General features: G+C 42.7%; 1 protein-coding gene across 2 annotated transcripts in view; it reads right to left on the bottom strand.

Moving 5' to 3' along the window:
• The window catches only part of PRKCG (protein kinase C gamma), a 1134441-nt gene that overhangs the window by 348809 nt on the left and 769948 nt on the right, over nucleotides 1-15684 (bottom strand). The gene's annotated exons all lie outside the window — the stretch shown is intronic.

Raw genomic sequence — 15684 nt, 5'->3', positions numbered from 1 at the left:
TAGTAGTAAAGTTAGGATTTTGTCTTAAGTTTGACTTAAGACAGACTTAAGACAAACTTAAGACAAACTTAGGACAGACTTAAGGCAGACAGACTTAAGACAAAATCCTAACTTTACTACTACTAAATGCCTTCTGTGAATACCAAAAGTAGTAAGTTTAGGATTTTGTCTCAGATTACTTCTGTGAATCGGGCACATAGATTCTAACCACATCTGGAGTAGGTGTACATTTGTTTTTAGAATTCACAAAGAAATAGAGTAGTGCTCTTGAGAAGATATGAAAGTTGCTGCTTTCTAAGAATACTCACGTGTAAGTTCTTAGACATGAGTAGCTTTATATAGTATACAATTATGCATGAGTAAATGCTTAGAGAAAATTAATTTGCAGGTGCTGTTTTCGGGTGTTTTCTTCTAAGGAAAAATATTTTACCCTTTTGAGATACCCCATTATACCCAAGCATTGACCTATTTTACGAGTGGTACATACCCATTTCCAGCATAGATAAAGACTTACTCATGCCCTTAACAGAAGTGAATTTCTGTCCATATCTATGTTTGAAATATGCCTTGAATAAGGTTGTGAATATCCACAGGCTCATGTATTTTTGGGTGTTCACCAAATTTCCATAGCATTCCACCTTTGTGTTTCCTCTTTCCATTTATTTCTGCAGCACACTGGTGTAACATTATGTGTAAGCAAATTAATTTCTGAGTGCAAATTCACATTTTTAATTGAAAGTGAATTTGTGCTTATATATGTGTGTGTGGGTGCGTGTGTCTGTGTGTTGTAAATTACTCACACCTGTTATGTGCAGTTAGTAGTACTCTAAAAAGCAGAAAGGCCAAGGAACCATTGCAAAGACAATACCATTTCTAGGCTAAAATATAATTGTGTTGACCACACTTGAACCTTTCTGAATAGTTATTATGCACCAGCTCCGGATATTATAATCACCAGGAACATTTGCAAAACTGCATTTCATAGTTGTGTACAAAGAAAGCACAGCAGTAATATTTCATACTTTTAACACAAAAAACATGGAAAGTGTCATTTCTGAGTGCTGTTGTCAACTGGTAATGGAGCATTTACTTGCAAGAAAAAGTCAGTGAATAGTAGATAGGTTTCTATTTTTAGACGCTATTGACATGGTACTCCTTGCGCTGAAATGGAAATAACAACCACGTGTATTATTTAGTGGTTGCGCTTTGTGGGGATAAACACATTTGTACTGATATTGGTACCAAGAAGGGCTTGGTAGACCCATGGATATAGCACACATATGATCTTGTGCAGGTTACCTGATGGGCACGGACACCCTAGAACAAGGTGTTTCCAGTTGGATAACCAAGCATTAATTCTCCGTCTTTGTATAATTTTGGTGCCAGTGCCTCAAATGATTGCTTCATTTTTAATTGATAAGTTCGCCTGGCGCTCTATCCCCTCATCCCGCTTGTCACTCAGATGCCATCTGGTCAATGCTTAAGCTGTACCACCATTAGGTTTGCCTCAAAGACAACTTACATTGTCTATTGGGCTTCTTGAAAATGATACAAATTATTATAGATCCATAGAGGTCTCTGGATCACCTTCTTTCAGCCACTACTTTCTTGCTGTGTCAGTCGCACTCTGGAGCAGTCCACAATTAAAATACAAAGGGCTATATTATCAAGAATGGCGATAACATTATCGCCGCTTTACCAGCAGGAAACTGCTGCTAAAGCGGCGATAAGGGGCTTGATAATATGCCCTTGTGAATTCCAATAGAAGCTCAGGTTCTGGTGTGAAGGACATCAAACCTGGACTTCTATTGGAATTCACAAGGGCATATTATCAAGCCCCTTATCGCCGCTTTAGCGGCAGTTTCCTGCCGCTAAAGCGGCGATAATGTTATCGCCATTCTTGATAATATGGCCCATAGAGTGGAACAATATGGCGCCCTGCCTTCACCCATCAGCTTTATTACTAGAGTTATTCACAATTTGGACCAGCTCACATACAACCCTTCGGCGTCTGGAGTGTCAGAACGTGTGAGGGATGACATTTTATCACCTGACACCCAGCATGGGAGGGACAGGACCACCAGAAGAAACAGTCACTCTCTGGCCTCAGTGTTCAGTATGATGAAGGCTGAGCTTGTCCCCTCTCGCGGCACAGCATGCGTCCAAGAGCATTTCATTTACAAATGATACATTGAAAGACTTAAATTTAATTGAAGGACTAAAAAGTAAACAACAGTGTTTTCTAACGGTGGCAGTGACAGCGACATTATAGGCACACACATTATTCTCCCCTCATTTCCGGTGCAAATTCAGTATCACAACTAAAATGTACTTTATAGGTATGAGGTTAGAAGAAGTTGCCTAGCTGATTAAGATTAACAGACTACCTAAACCATTTTTTTAATGTTGTTTTGCAGAGATTAGGTCTTAAAAAACACAGGCACCATCAGACACTTTGCAAAGGTACGTATAAAGCAGTGGCGGCTGGTGAACTTTAAAAGTGGAAGGGCGTAAGTACCAGCCGTAGCCTGACTTCCCTCAGTTTCTATCTTCCTGCTATTTTCTTTTGTTATATGGTCTGAAAATGAGTTCTATTTATTACAGGCTGCTTGGAAGCTGTGTTCATGCAAGATAACATTGCCTATCTTAGGATATACAAAGCAAAAGCCATGCACACCAAAGACAAACAAAAATGTATAGGCTCGGGGAGCAATGCTAATACTCAAATTATCACAGGCCCAGAGAGATTACATCTGGTCAGAGATCAGACAGCAGTTGTGGTCAGATCATTGAACCTTTAGCAATATATATGATACATTTCCTGTACAGATATTAGGAAATAGCCATGGCAGTGCCCTCTGATACAAATGATTTAAATCAAATTCCCTGATACGCGAAGGAATTACATTTTTTTGGTCTAGTGGATACACTGTGATTATGCCAACACATCTGGTGCCAACCGAATCTTAACAGAGAAGCATTAATGTGCTGATCAGGTAACTCAGTGGGTTGAGCCCCTTCTGCAAAGGTTTTAACTCTGGCAAGGAAGTCTCACCATTGTGTTAATCCATACAGTGTATGCCTTTGCAGTTGGGAAAATATTTCACAGCAAGGGACAAACTGTTTTGTGGGTGCTGCAGAATTCATCCCAAGTGCAGGCCGTTAGGACATGAAAAGGAAATAGAGGAACCTGTTAAAAATTAGGCCTGGTGGTCAAGTGTTAAAGCACTATGTAGTTTTAACAATGCACTGAAGTTCATTGTGTGGGGTATAGAAAAATGTATTTAACTTTAGAAAATCCCATGGTCTATCATCACTGCCGGATAGGCATTAGCAGTTCTTAGTAACTGTGCAGACGCTCAGCAAGCACCCCGCTGTTTATGTTCCTTCGTTTTTCTATGTGGGCTGAATACTCGAGAGCAACCCATATTTATAAAGAAAATATTTTCCTGCTTTCCTTGAAGTGTCCGACCACAGCTATAAATAATAAAAGCACACTTTTCACTTCCTTGGCAAGCAGGAATGTTATAATCATCCCAACATGCCTGTCAAAAGCCCATTACCACTACGCACAGAAAACGTATTCATTAGTAAAACGCAAATGTTTTCCTTTAACAACATTATTGAAAAGGTTAAAATAATTTTTTTTTGCGGTCCCCTCCTCCAACACCTAACAATTCAAAAGGCCGGGCACTGCTATTATTCAGGTTTGTAAGCTTGAATCTCACTGTGACGCACGCATATTTAAACACACATTCACTGGACCCATCCCATACCCAGACTATGTAACTCTCCGATGTACAAGCAGTGATTTTTTTTTTCTTACTTGTTTTTAAACAAGCAGTGATTTTTAACTCACTGCTTACTGCTCAAGGCTGCCCCGAGGAACTTCCAGCCAGGGACCACGTGGCGCTAGGCCTCACCTACCTAGCAGTGCCAATCAGAACAGCCGTGGCAAGGAGGGGGGGTTCTGGGATGGGATAGAAGGGTGACGAAGGGGGCCTCAGGGGAGCTGATAAGGTTCCAGAATCCCGATGGGAAATATTAGGGACCGGAGGGGAGATTAGAGAGAAATAAGGTCAGGAAACAAAAACCGAAGGCAAATTAAACCAGGCAGAGACCTCTAAGGCAGTGATAAATGAGGAGGCAAGGCACACTTGTACTCTCCTTTCAGCTTGTACTTGACCTCATCGAATGCTCCCTGGTCTGGTAGCATGTGAGTCGGGAATCTGATGGGCCACACTGAGGGCTGACTGGAGCTGACAGAGATCCAAAGGACGAACAGGAGGCAAAAGCCTTCCGTAAGGGACGTGAAAATCCCGCCTCCTGTGACAGTATCAAGGGTCAGCCAGTCAGAGGAGGAGGCGGGATCCTAGAAGGATATTCTCAACTACGTCACAGATCCGGGCGAGCTGAGTGCTCGACCGCAGCCCTGGAAAAACTGCTGCTTTAGGCAGCACCTCGTTGCCCTCACCTCTGCCTCACAGGTGCACACTGCACATGCGGGATTTGGGCGATATTGAAGTTGTCCAACTCACATGTGCAGAATGTGTTTGTACACAGCTGGGCTGCACTGCTACTTCCAGACCTGACAGTACTGCCTCAGAGCAGTCTTTTAATCTCCTACTCCTTCCCTCAAGACTGGTGGGGCTCCGCCCCCTATGCCCTCATGCAGGAACCGCACCTGGATAAAGTGAGTGAAGACTGAGCACTCACTGCATTTCACTCACCCAAATAGATTCACCTAGTTGCACTCAACACATTACATGCCTAGAATCACAAAATTGCATTCACACAATGCACAGCAATCACAGTGACATCCTCACTCCCACTACCATAACATCGCATCACAGACCATTACACTACCACATGCAACCCATCATATGTACTACAATAACACTGTCACACCTGGCTGTCACACTGACTAATGAGGTACTTGCTGTATTAGATGCACTCAGTGGCGGCTCGCACAGGTAACCATGTGGGTCGGCAAGGCGGGCCGGGTGGGGTGGTAGTGGAGTTCGACATATGACGGGAAAGGGGACAGTAAAGTAAGAAAGAAATAAAACCACTTACCTTACGCTCGCCGCATGGCCGAGTTGGAGATGTAGCGAGCGCAAGGCAAGTGGTTTTTTAATTTATTTATTTACACTCCACTTTCCCGTCATATGTAAAACTCCACTACCCCGCCCCCCTCACCTCCCCACAGCGTTAGCTGTGCGAGCTGCCACTGGATGCACTATATAACACTCATTAGTATTACATTATGACACCGCCACCATCACACTCATTGCTATCACACTGACAACATGTGACCACTCCAGGAAGTCTTGTGTGCAATTCAACACTTCCTTTTGCAGTTCCAGGACATAAATTTGCAGATAAGGATGTGTCTATCTTCGGTAGGTATGCCTGTGGCTGGCCAAAAGTATTTAGCCTAGTCACCCTTTAACGACCTACCTGTTTGGTCATATCTACCTGAAGAGATGTAGCCTGTGATATCTGCTCACATGTATATTGTCTGTTTCCCCCTCTAGATAATGCTAGTACGTGAATGGTTGCATGCTGGCATATGTGTGTTTGGCTCCTTGTTGGTTTGTTTTCTGTTTATTGGGGCCTGTGTGTCAATATGAGCCAATGATTGACAATATGAGTGTTCTAAGGTGTCTTTTTCTGTATAGCCATTGGTCTGTGTGTATTTCTGTCTGAATCCCCATATCACTTCTACATTTGCTGGTGAAAATGCTGGAAAGCATGTCAAAAAACAGCTTATGACATTCTTGAAGGACCATATGATTCTGTATCCCTCCCAATCGCAATTCAGAGCTGCTCACAGCACTGAACTGAAACCGCGCTGGTGGCAGTTACGGATTCTATATGCGGTACTCTGGTTGCAGATTTTCCTGCCATGCTTGTATTGTTAGACCTTTCAGGGGCTTTAGACACTGTTTCTCATGCAATATTGATCAGCAGGCTACAGGTGTTCGTTGTCGAAAGCAAGGTTCTTCTGTGGCTTGCAGACGTCTTACAGAGCTGCACTCAATCATTCAAATTGCGCACTATTTCCATCAATAAGGGGGTGCCTCAGAGATCATCTTTGAGTATGAATTTAACATCTATGTGGCTCCCCTCACCCTGATTGTTAAATCTTGTGGCTTTGATGTAATCTCATATGCCGATGACACGCAGCTAATCATTTAGCCGGGGCAGGACATTGATGATGCAAAACATATTTTTCAAGACCGTCTGAGGAAAATTGCGACTTGGATGACAACCAATTGTCTTCAGCTGAATGGTGAAAAAAATTAGATCTTACTGTTTGGAAAAGGTCAGCTCCTCTGGACTCTCGACTGGTGGCCTGTGGAGCAGAGGATGGCTCCTTCAAGCAGTAAACATCTGGGTGTTAAACTAGACCAGGAACTTTCCATTAAGAATCACATTGTTGCAAATTGTGGTTTAAGTTTTGTGACTATGAGACTTCTGAGAAGGGTCTTTCCTTGGCTACCATCTTCTTCCAGGAGAACTCTGAGCCAGGGCAAGGTTATGAGACGATTGAATTACAGTAATGCATTGTTTATGGCAGTTAATGACATCTTACTGCCTAAGCTACAGGTGGTGCAAACAACTGCTGCCCACCTGGTCTGTAATCTTCCGGCGGACTCCCTGACGCCCCCTATTCTGAAAGATCTTCATTGGCTTCCTGACCGAAAGAGTATCTTGCTGAAGACTTGCTGTTTCACTCACAAGTCGTTGATGGGCAATGCCCCTTTCTACCAAAAGGATAAATTGCTTCACTACCGGCCTTCCCGCACTTTAAGATCTAGTGATAAGGAGCTTCTTGTTGTCCCGCATGTTCGCACTGCTGGATACGGTGGCAGAGCCTTCTCCTTCATGGTCCCAACTGGCTGGAATCAACTGCCTCTCCTTCTTCATTGTGGCACAGATTTAATTAAATTCAAGAAAATGTTGAAAACGTGGCTCTTTTAGTCTCTGGTGATTTGCTATGTCCTGGCAGAGCGCTGAGATTTACCTTTGGGTATGATTCATTGTACTTTATCAAGTTAGATTAACATAACAAAACATAGCAATGTATGTTGATTGATGTCTATTTACTGTTAACTGGAGGCAGTGTTTAATTTATAAAAAAAAGAAGTAAGTGCTAGGCCCCTCGTTAGGAGGCCACTGTAGCTTGCCCCACACATTACCCCATCCAGCACCGCTAATCACAGTACCAACACAATTACTAACCATCACAAGTGTTACAATTCAGACTATTTAACACCTCCAAAGCAATATAAATGGCTTGGGTGGCAGGTATTAGGCATTTTTTTATGTATATTGAATTAATAAACAACTGTTGTTGTGATCATCTCCAAACTAGACAAACAGCTCTACCATGTGGCAGACTGTCATAAGGGCTGGTGTTGACATTTACATGCCTAAGTTGAGCACAGAATACCCCCAGCTCAAATTAAGCACTGACTTTAGGTGATTAACTATGGGCCTTATTTATGAGGCCTTGCGACAGTTTTGCGCTTCCGTTGCGTCTCTTTTTGTGATGCATCGGTGGCGTAAAACATGCCTCCTGTTGCATCCTATTTACAAAGTAAAACCAAAGGGGATGATGGACGGAGTGTTGAGCTTTGCAAGCACTCACCTCCAGTCAACTGATCTGGGTTTAATCCATCATCATTCTTTAGCTCATTCCGCCACCCCAGTTCAGACATGGCCATATGCAAATCAGTCTGACACTGTGCCTCATGGGAACACTCCAGCCCGAACTGCCAAGCCATGTCTTCCCTGGACTGGAAACAAGCATCCTGGGACCGGTTTCAGGTTCATAACCCTCATCAGCCAGGCTATCTTGAATCCAGTGGCAAAGTGAGCAAGGGACCCACGTCTGGGCATACCCTGCCAACCTAGGGCGAACAAAGCAAAACAAAAGGGGATGATGGACGAAGTGTTGAACATTGCTAGCACTCACCCACAATCAACTGATCTGGGTTTAATCCATCATCATTTTTTAGCTCACTCCGCCACCCCAGTTCAGACATGGCCATATGCAAATCAGTCTAAATCTGTGCCTCATGGGAACAGTCCAGCCCGAACTGCCAAGCCTTGTCTTCACTGGACCGGAAACAAGCATTTTGGGACTGGTTTCGGGCTCATAACCCTTATCAGCCAGGCTATCTTGAATCCAGTGTCAAAGTGAGCAAGGGACCCACGTCTGGGCATACCCTGCCAACCTAGGGCCAACACATCAAAACCAAAGGGGATGATGGACGGAGTGTTAAACATTGCAAGGACTCACCCCCAGTCAACTGATCTGGGTTTAATCCATCATCATTCATTAGCTCCCTCCACCACCCCAGTTCAGACATGGCCATATGAAAATCAGTCTGACCCTGTGCCTCATGGGATCAGTCCAGCCCAAACTGCCAAACCATGTCTTCCCTGGACCGGAAACAAGCATCCTGGGACCGGTTTCGGGTTCATAACTCTCATCAGCCAGGCTATCTTGAATCCAGTGGCAAAGTAAGCAAGGGACCCACGTCTGGGCATACCCTGCCAACCTAGGGCGAACAAAGCAAAACCAAAGGGGATGATGGACGGAGTGTTGAACATTGCAAGCACTCCTGGGCTCACGATGCCACTGGAATCAAGCTATCCTGGCTGAAGAGGGGTGAAACCCCGAAACCGATCCTAGGATGCTTGTTTCCGGTCGAGGGAGGACCTGGCTTGACAGTTCGGGCTGGACTGTTCCCATGAGGCACGGGGTCAAGATTGATTTGCATATGGCCAGGTCTAAACTGGGGTGGCATGGTGAGCAAAAGAATTATGTATTTAACCCAAATCTCTTGACTGGGGGTGAATGTTTTGATTTGTTCTGCATTCTGTCCATCAATTGTGTGTCTTTTGCTTTCTCGCCCAAAGTGCGCCAGGTATGCCCAGACGTGGGTCCTGGGCTCACTGTGCCACTGGACTCAAGCTATCCTGGCTGAAGAGGGGTGAAACCCCGAAACCGGTCCTAGGATGCTTGTTTCCGGTCTAGGGAGGACCTGGCTTGGCAGTTCGGGCTGGACTGTTCCCATGAGGCACAGGGTGAAGACTGATTTGCATATGGCCAGGTCTAAACTGGGGTGGCATGGTGAGCAAAAGAATGATGGATTTAACCCAGATCTCTTGACTGGGGGTGAATGTTTTGATTTGTTCTGCATTCCGTCCATCAATTGTGTGTCTTTTGCTTTCTCGCCCTAAGTGCGCCAGGCATGCCCAGACGTGGTTCCTGGGCTCACTGTGCCACTGGAATCAAGCGATCCTGGCTGATGAAGGGTGAAACCCCAAAACCGGTCCTAGGATACTTGTTTCTGGTCCAGGGAGGACCTGGCTTGGCAGTTCGGGCAGGACTGTTCCCATGAGGCACAGGGTCAAGACTGATGTGCATATGGCCAGGTCTAAACTGGGGTGACATGGTAAATACATACAGTTTTATTCTACCACTCTCAGCGCCCGCCACCACCCATCATTTGGCATGTGGCATGCTTCATGAGATCCATTTTTTGCATAGATCTTTTTCATGGGATGTACTTTTCCAGAGTGTTGGGGGTCACCAGGACCTTTCCATATAACCGTAAGTTGTGTAGTGGTAAGGAGTGTCAACAGGCTATGCTGCTACTTGTTTAGATTTGATTGCATTTTAATATACCATGCTGCTATTTGTTTACATTTGATCATTTCTTTATTAATTTAACCTCTTCAGTGCCCCGCCCTTTCCCCGCCCTGTGCCGGGCGTTGAATTAGCGGGCGGGGTTCATGACGAGATAGTCTCGTCATGGGCACAGCGCAACCGCGCTCCATGGCGAGACTATCTCGTCATGGGCACTGAAGGGGTTAAGTCGCTATTCGTCAACTGTCTAACTGCACTTTATTATATTGTGCTGCTACCTGTTCTGGTCAATTAAGCTATAAGTCTTGAAGAAGTGGTCGCTCTATGTTTTAAGTTTCTTTTATAACATGTGTATTTATATTGCCGGCCATGCCACATTTCACAAGTCCCTGTTTATTTATTGTTTTTATACTGTGTAATGTTTTTAATGAAAGTATCTCTGCTGGTATTTTGAATTGTGCTTTTATGGATATTTTATATTCGAATAAAGATTTATTGAATTGAATTGAATTGAGTCTCAACAGGCTCACATCGAATCAGATCACTCAACCATGCGGGCAATGGATGGAGGATCACTGCCCAGGGGGGTGGGGGGTCAATCCACGAAGCACTAGTTGACAGTAAAGATGTTTACTGCTTGGCTACATTATTGCAGAATATTGTCTGGGCTCTAAGGCTCCCATATACATTCCTCATTAGAAAAATACCAGTACGCATACAGATATTTGCAATGCAATTTCAATAAATTGCTAGAGAGTGATGTCATTTGTTCCTTCTTATTTGAGAAGAGCAGGAGGCAGGAAGGCTAACAGGTGCTTCAGCCATGACCGTCAAGTGTCCCTGCCCTGACACTCTCTCTGCACATTCTCTGATATTTTTCTGCAGGAACAATACTGAATTGTCTGACCCTTCCCCAGCTCCACCAGCCTTACATCAACCACTGATTCACAGTTTGCGGGCAAGACAATCCTTTCCAACATATGTTCCAGAGAAGACCTATTCTCCCAACTTATAGTGTGCCTGGATACGTGTCAATGGAGTAGCCTGTCTCTTCTTTGTGCAATATCAAAGTTTGCATTCACATTTTCATCCTCTTTATAAAGCTCAAATACCCCCACATACAGAAGCTTCTGTTCTGGAATGCATGCCAAAGGCCATCATCTCATGAATCGTTGCTGCCCTTTCCCTCTAAAGTCCATTCTGTTCCCGCAGGGCCTGAGGCAGACCCTTTATTGGAATTGTTAAGGACCAAAACAATCAAAGAGTTCTAACAAACAGGGAATATTTCATTATTGTTATGCTATGTTGCGGTTTATTAGTAATCTGTTTGTAAGGGCATTATTTCTGTTGTACTATTGTATTCATGTATTTGTGTTATTGTATTATATTGTGCTGCAGACAAAATGAATTCCAAAACTAGGAAATCATATTTTATTGACTTATGTTATGGCAGTGTGGCCTTGTGAACAATTATTGTATTTTGATGTAGTATTGTGTTGTTTAGAGTTATTGCATTATGTTGTAGTATTGTGCTGTAAGTTATTTTATTTAGTGCTAAAGAAGTCATGGGTGGATGACCCTTCAATCCTATGCCTTGCTAATTCCACAGCCTTACCTTACTATATCGTTTAGTGCTCGGATGAAACTAAGTTTTTTTAAAACTGAGACTGGGAGTTATTAACCTGTTGACTCACTGGCCAAAATGGAAAAGAGAACATGGAAAAGTTCAGTGCCGCCTTTGCGGGACCCACAAAGAAGACATCATACACATCATATGCCTGTGCCCTCTACTATTGACAGAGAGACGGGCTCTACTCAAGCATCATTGGAATAGAAACATGATTAGAAGCTGTAGAGCAGCAGTTTTGGCCTGTTTCGATCCTAGGAACACTAAATTAAATTGTGCCCTAGTAAGATTTATGGAGCGCGCTGCAAAAAAACATACTGAGCTGCCCAGAGTCTGCGACCCCCCCATTGGAATAATGCTACCAAATTTTTACTTGCTGTTGCTGGCTTTTTATGAATATGACTTTTTAAACTGAAGTTTCATTTGGTATTATCCATACATATTGACTTTTAATGAATTCACCATTCTAAATGCAATCTTGAACCTTTTTAAATGTTTGTACTTGCAATGGTTTACTTTTAAATCACGCAATAAAGATATATATATATATTTAGTGCTTTAGAGGTTCACTATAATGGATAAATAAAAATGGGGATATTCAGTTTTTGACTGTCACATGGGCAGTGGCATTACAACTGTGATCTCTATAAGCTCGCTCCGCTGTCTCTTCTATTGGCTCACCCACATTCAATCATTCAAACTGCATTATTCTGTACTCAATCTACTGTATAGCAGCCAGCTGCTTTACTCATAAGTCAATGAATGCTACATAAGTACCATATATATATATAAATATATATATTCTTTACACCAAGGTTGCCCAAAAGGAGGTGTCACTACCTGAAGGGGTTGCGCACACAGCCTCCGAGGCGGTGGCAGCAGCTTGTCTCCACACACTCCAATTGCATCTGCCAAACGCGTTTCAAACTTAATAGTTCTTGATCACTGGCTGCAATGAACACCAAACAGCGGTATTAAGTGGAATCACCTTTTATTTGTTCAGAGTCCCGCCCATCATGGCAACCCTGGTGTAAATAAATATATATATATATATATAAATTCACTGAAAAAACCATAGGTTTCACACATGTTATAGTTAGCTGTACATTTCACTCGTAAAAAACCAATGAAATTCCCGCGTTATAGTTAGTGCAGGCAACTATAACTCACGCGACCGCAATCCTCTGCTGATGCTAATACTGTATTTCGACACTTATTTGCCCATGTCTTCTACCATTAAATTTTAGCTATACATATATTACAAATATTTTTTTTTCATAAAGACACATATGTCATCAGCAGAAGATTGCGGTCGCGTGAGTTATAGTTGCCTGCACTAACTATAACGCGGGAATTTCATTGGTTTTTTACGAGTGAAATGTACAGCTAACTATAACATGTGTGAAACCTATGGTTTTTTCAGTGAATTTGCAAGGTTTTTTAAATGCTAATTCCTAACTATAACGTGTGTGAAACCTATGGTTTTTTCAGTGAATTTGTACGGTTTTTTAAATGCTAAGTTACTTTACGCCATTCGTGGCGTGCGCGCCCAGTTAACGCAGTTCGTTCCGTGCGCGCACGGTGCGCTTCGCGCACCGCGCGCCCACTTTACGCAGTTAGTGCCGTGCACGTACGGTGGTCACGCGGTGCGCTGCGCGCACCGCGTGCCCACGTTAAGCGGGATGGGCCATGTACGCACGATGCGCTTCGCGCACCGTGCACACATGGGGGACATATTATGCGCATCTTTGTGAAATGTATTCTTTGTTAAATTCATAGCTGTAATATGCCATGCACAAATGGTGCCCTTCGGGCACTATTTGCACACGGGGTGGGGAGAATGTGGATAATTTTTTTTTTTTATAAATTTTTACCGTACGCGTACGGTAAGCGTAATCGGCGATTTTCCGAAAAAAAAAAAATTTTTTTTTTGGGGCTTGGGCGTGGTTTGGGGACCCCTGTATCAATGCTGGGTGGTTAGGATCTCATGAAACTGCCTCTTTACACATTTTTGGGGTTCGTTTTTGCTGCCCAACTCAGGGAGCGAGAGAGAAAATGGCGGCCGCCGCTTCCTGGTTTCGACCGATTCGAATGTTTACTAAGAGCTAAGAGCCAATCAAAATCGCGCTCGCGCACGCCACCGTACGCGTACGGTAAGCGCACCGTAAGCGCACCGTAAGCTGGCTCAGATATATATGTTGATTTAAAGGCTATTTTCTCAGAATCTACTGAACAGATTTACACCAAACCTACAAAAGGCACTTCCTTGACCTGAGGACTACCTCTCTGCCAAATTTCAAGTAATTCTGTTCAGCCGTTCGGGCTGTAGCTGTGTCTAAAGGTCCTATGGAAAAATGCATGGGAAAAACGCGTTTTGGGACCCCCCTTTTATCTCAGCCCCCGCTTCACGAATCCCCCCGAGACTTTCAGGGTAGGAGCGGAGCGTAGCGCCCCACCTATTTTGAAAAATCCGCAAGGATTCGTCGACCGGCGCCAAAGTTATTCAAAATAGAATGTTGCGGATTTCCTATGGAAACGTGGTCCTAACTATAACTACCTACTGGCGACTGCCAGTAGGTAATATATATATATATATATATATATATATATATATATATATATATATATATATATATATATATATATATATATATATATATTCTAAATGAACCTCATGCCACAGTTCCAAGAAGACTGTTTTTACCTGCTTTCTCGATTGGAGGGCTTTTGTATGCTGGAACTGAGGCATGATGTTCATTTGGAATATTGAGGCGGTGACGTTGCCAAGAAGCCCCGACCCGCCTGAAAGGGCACCTTTCTCGTCATGATTCGTATGGATATATATATATATTCACTTAAAAAACCATAGGTTTCACACACGATATAGTTAGCTGGACATTTCGCTCGTAAAAAACCAATGAAATTCCCCCGTTATAGTTAGTACAGCTAACTATAACTTGTGCGACCGCAATCCACTACTGATGACGTCACATATTACATCACTCATGACATGGTCAGTGACATCACTCATGACATCACTGATGACATCTCAAATGACATCACTGATGACGTCACTGATGATGTCATCCAGTGAACGTTTAATTTGCAAAAAAATTTATAAATATAGGGAAAGGCCTGTTAAAGAATGAGTGGGTGTACAAGTGTGTAAAGGGATGATTTTCTGTGTTGTGTAACTGACTCGACAAGTGAGTCCTTTAACTGGATCTTACTTCAGACTAGTGCATAAACTGTATAAATGTTTTGTATGTGTCTGTGTGTTGGTGTATAAGTGGTGGCATGGTTTTGTGAATAGCTATATAAGTGTCTATATGGGTTATTGATTGCTTGTCTCAGTATCTGTATGAATTCCTGCGTGTTTGTGTGGGTAAAGTGTGTGTGAGTGTGCATAGATGAGTGAGTGTGTGATTCTATGACTGGATGTTATTAAAAGTGCATCTCTGAAGGACTGTATGGTTGAGTGAGTGTATGTATGGCTCTGTTATGGTTTGAATGTATATCTCAGTGGTACATTTGTGAATAACTAAATATGTAAAAGGCATTATATATGTGTGTAAGAGTATATAAGTGGCTAGATGTGAGAGTGTGTGATTGTGACAGTGACTGTATGGATGAATGTGTGCTTGTGTCAATGATTCTAATTGAGCAGAAGAATATGATACTATTTTTGTGAGTGAGTGAACTTGAGTGTGTATAACTGCATAGATGAGTAAATGGCAGTGTGATTATTTGTATGAATGACTAGGTGTGAGAGTACCTCTATGGATGATTGTTAGTGTGTGTGTGTGTGTATATAGATGTATGTATAAATGCATATGATACTTTTTTATGGACTGAATGTAACCATGAGTGACTGTACAGGTGAGTGTGTGGAGGTGAATGAAGACCTAAAAGTTATTTTTTGGGTATGCAGTTATTAGTATGGCATTATTTATGGATTTGAGAATGGAACTGTGTAATTTTCAGTTGGTATATCAAAGGTTTTATAAGGGTGTGAGAAGATGTGGTAATTTATCACATTGATGTCTTCAACAGTGACATCATCAGTGATGTCATTTGAGATGTCATCAGTGATGTCATGAGTGATGTCACTGACCATGTCATGAGTGATGTAATATGTGACGTCATCAGCAGTGGATTGCGGTCGCGCAAGTTATAGTTAGCTGTACTAACTATAACGGGGGAATTTCATTGGTTTTTTTACGAGAGAAATGTCCAGCTAACTATAACGTGTGTGAAACCTATGGTTTTTTAAGTGAATTTGCAAGGTTTTTTAAATGCTAATTCCTAACTATAACGTGTGTGAAACCTATGGTTTTTTCAGTGAATTTGTATGGTTTTTTAAATGCTAATTTTTGAATTATTAAATTAT

The sequence above is a fragment of the Triturus cristatus genome, chromosome 7 (genome assembly GCF_964204655.1).
Source record: "Triturus cristatus chromosome 7, aTriCri1.1, whole genome shotgun sequence".
Lineage (NCBI taxonomy): Eukaryota > Metazoa > Chordata > Amphibia > Caudata > Salamandridae > Triturus > Triturus cristatus.
The sequence above is the reverse complement of the archived record's forward strand: the minus strand, read 5'-3'. Positions and strand labels throughout refer to the sequence as shown.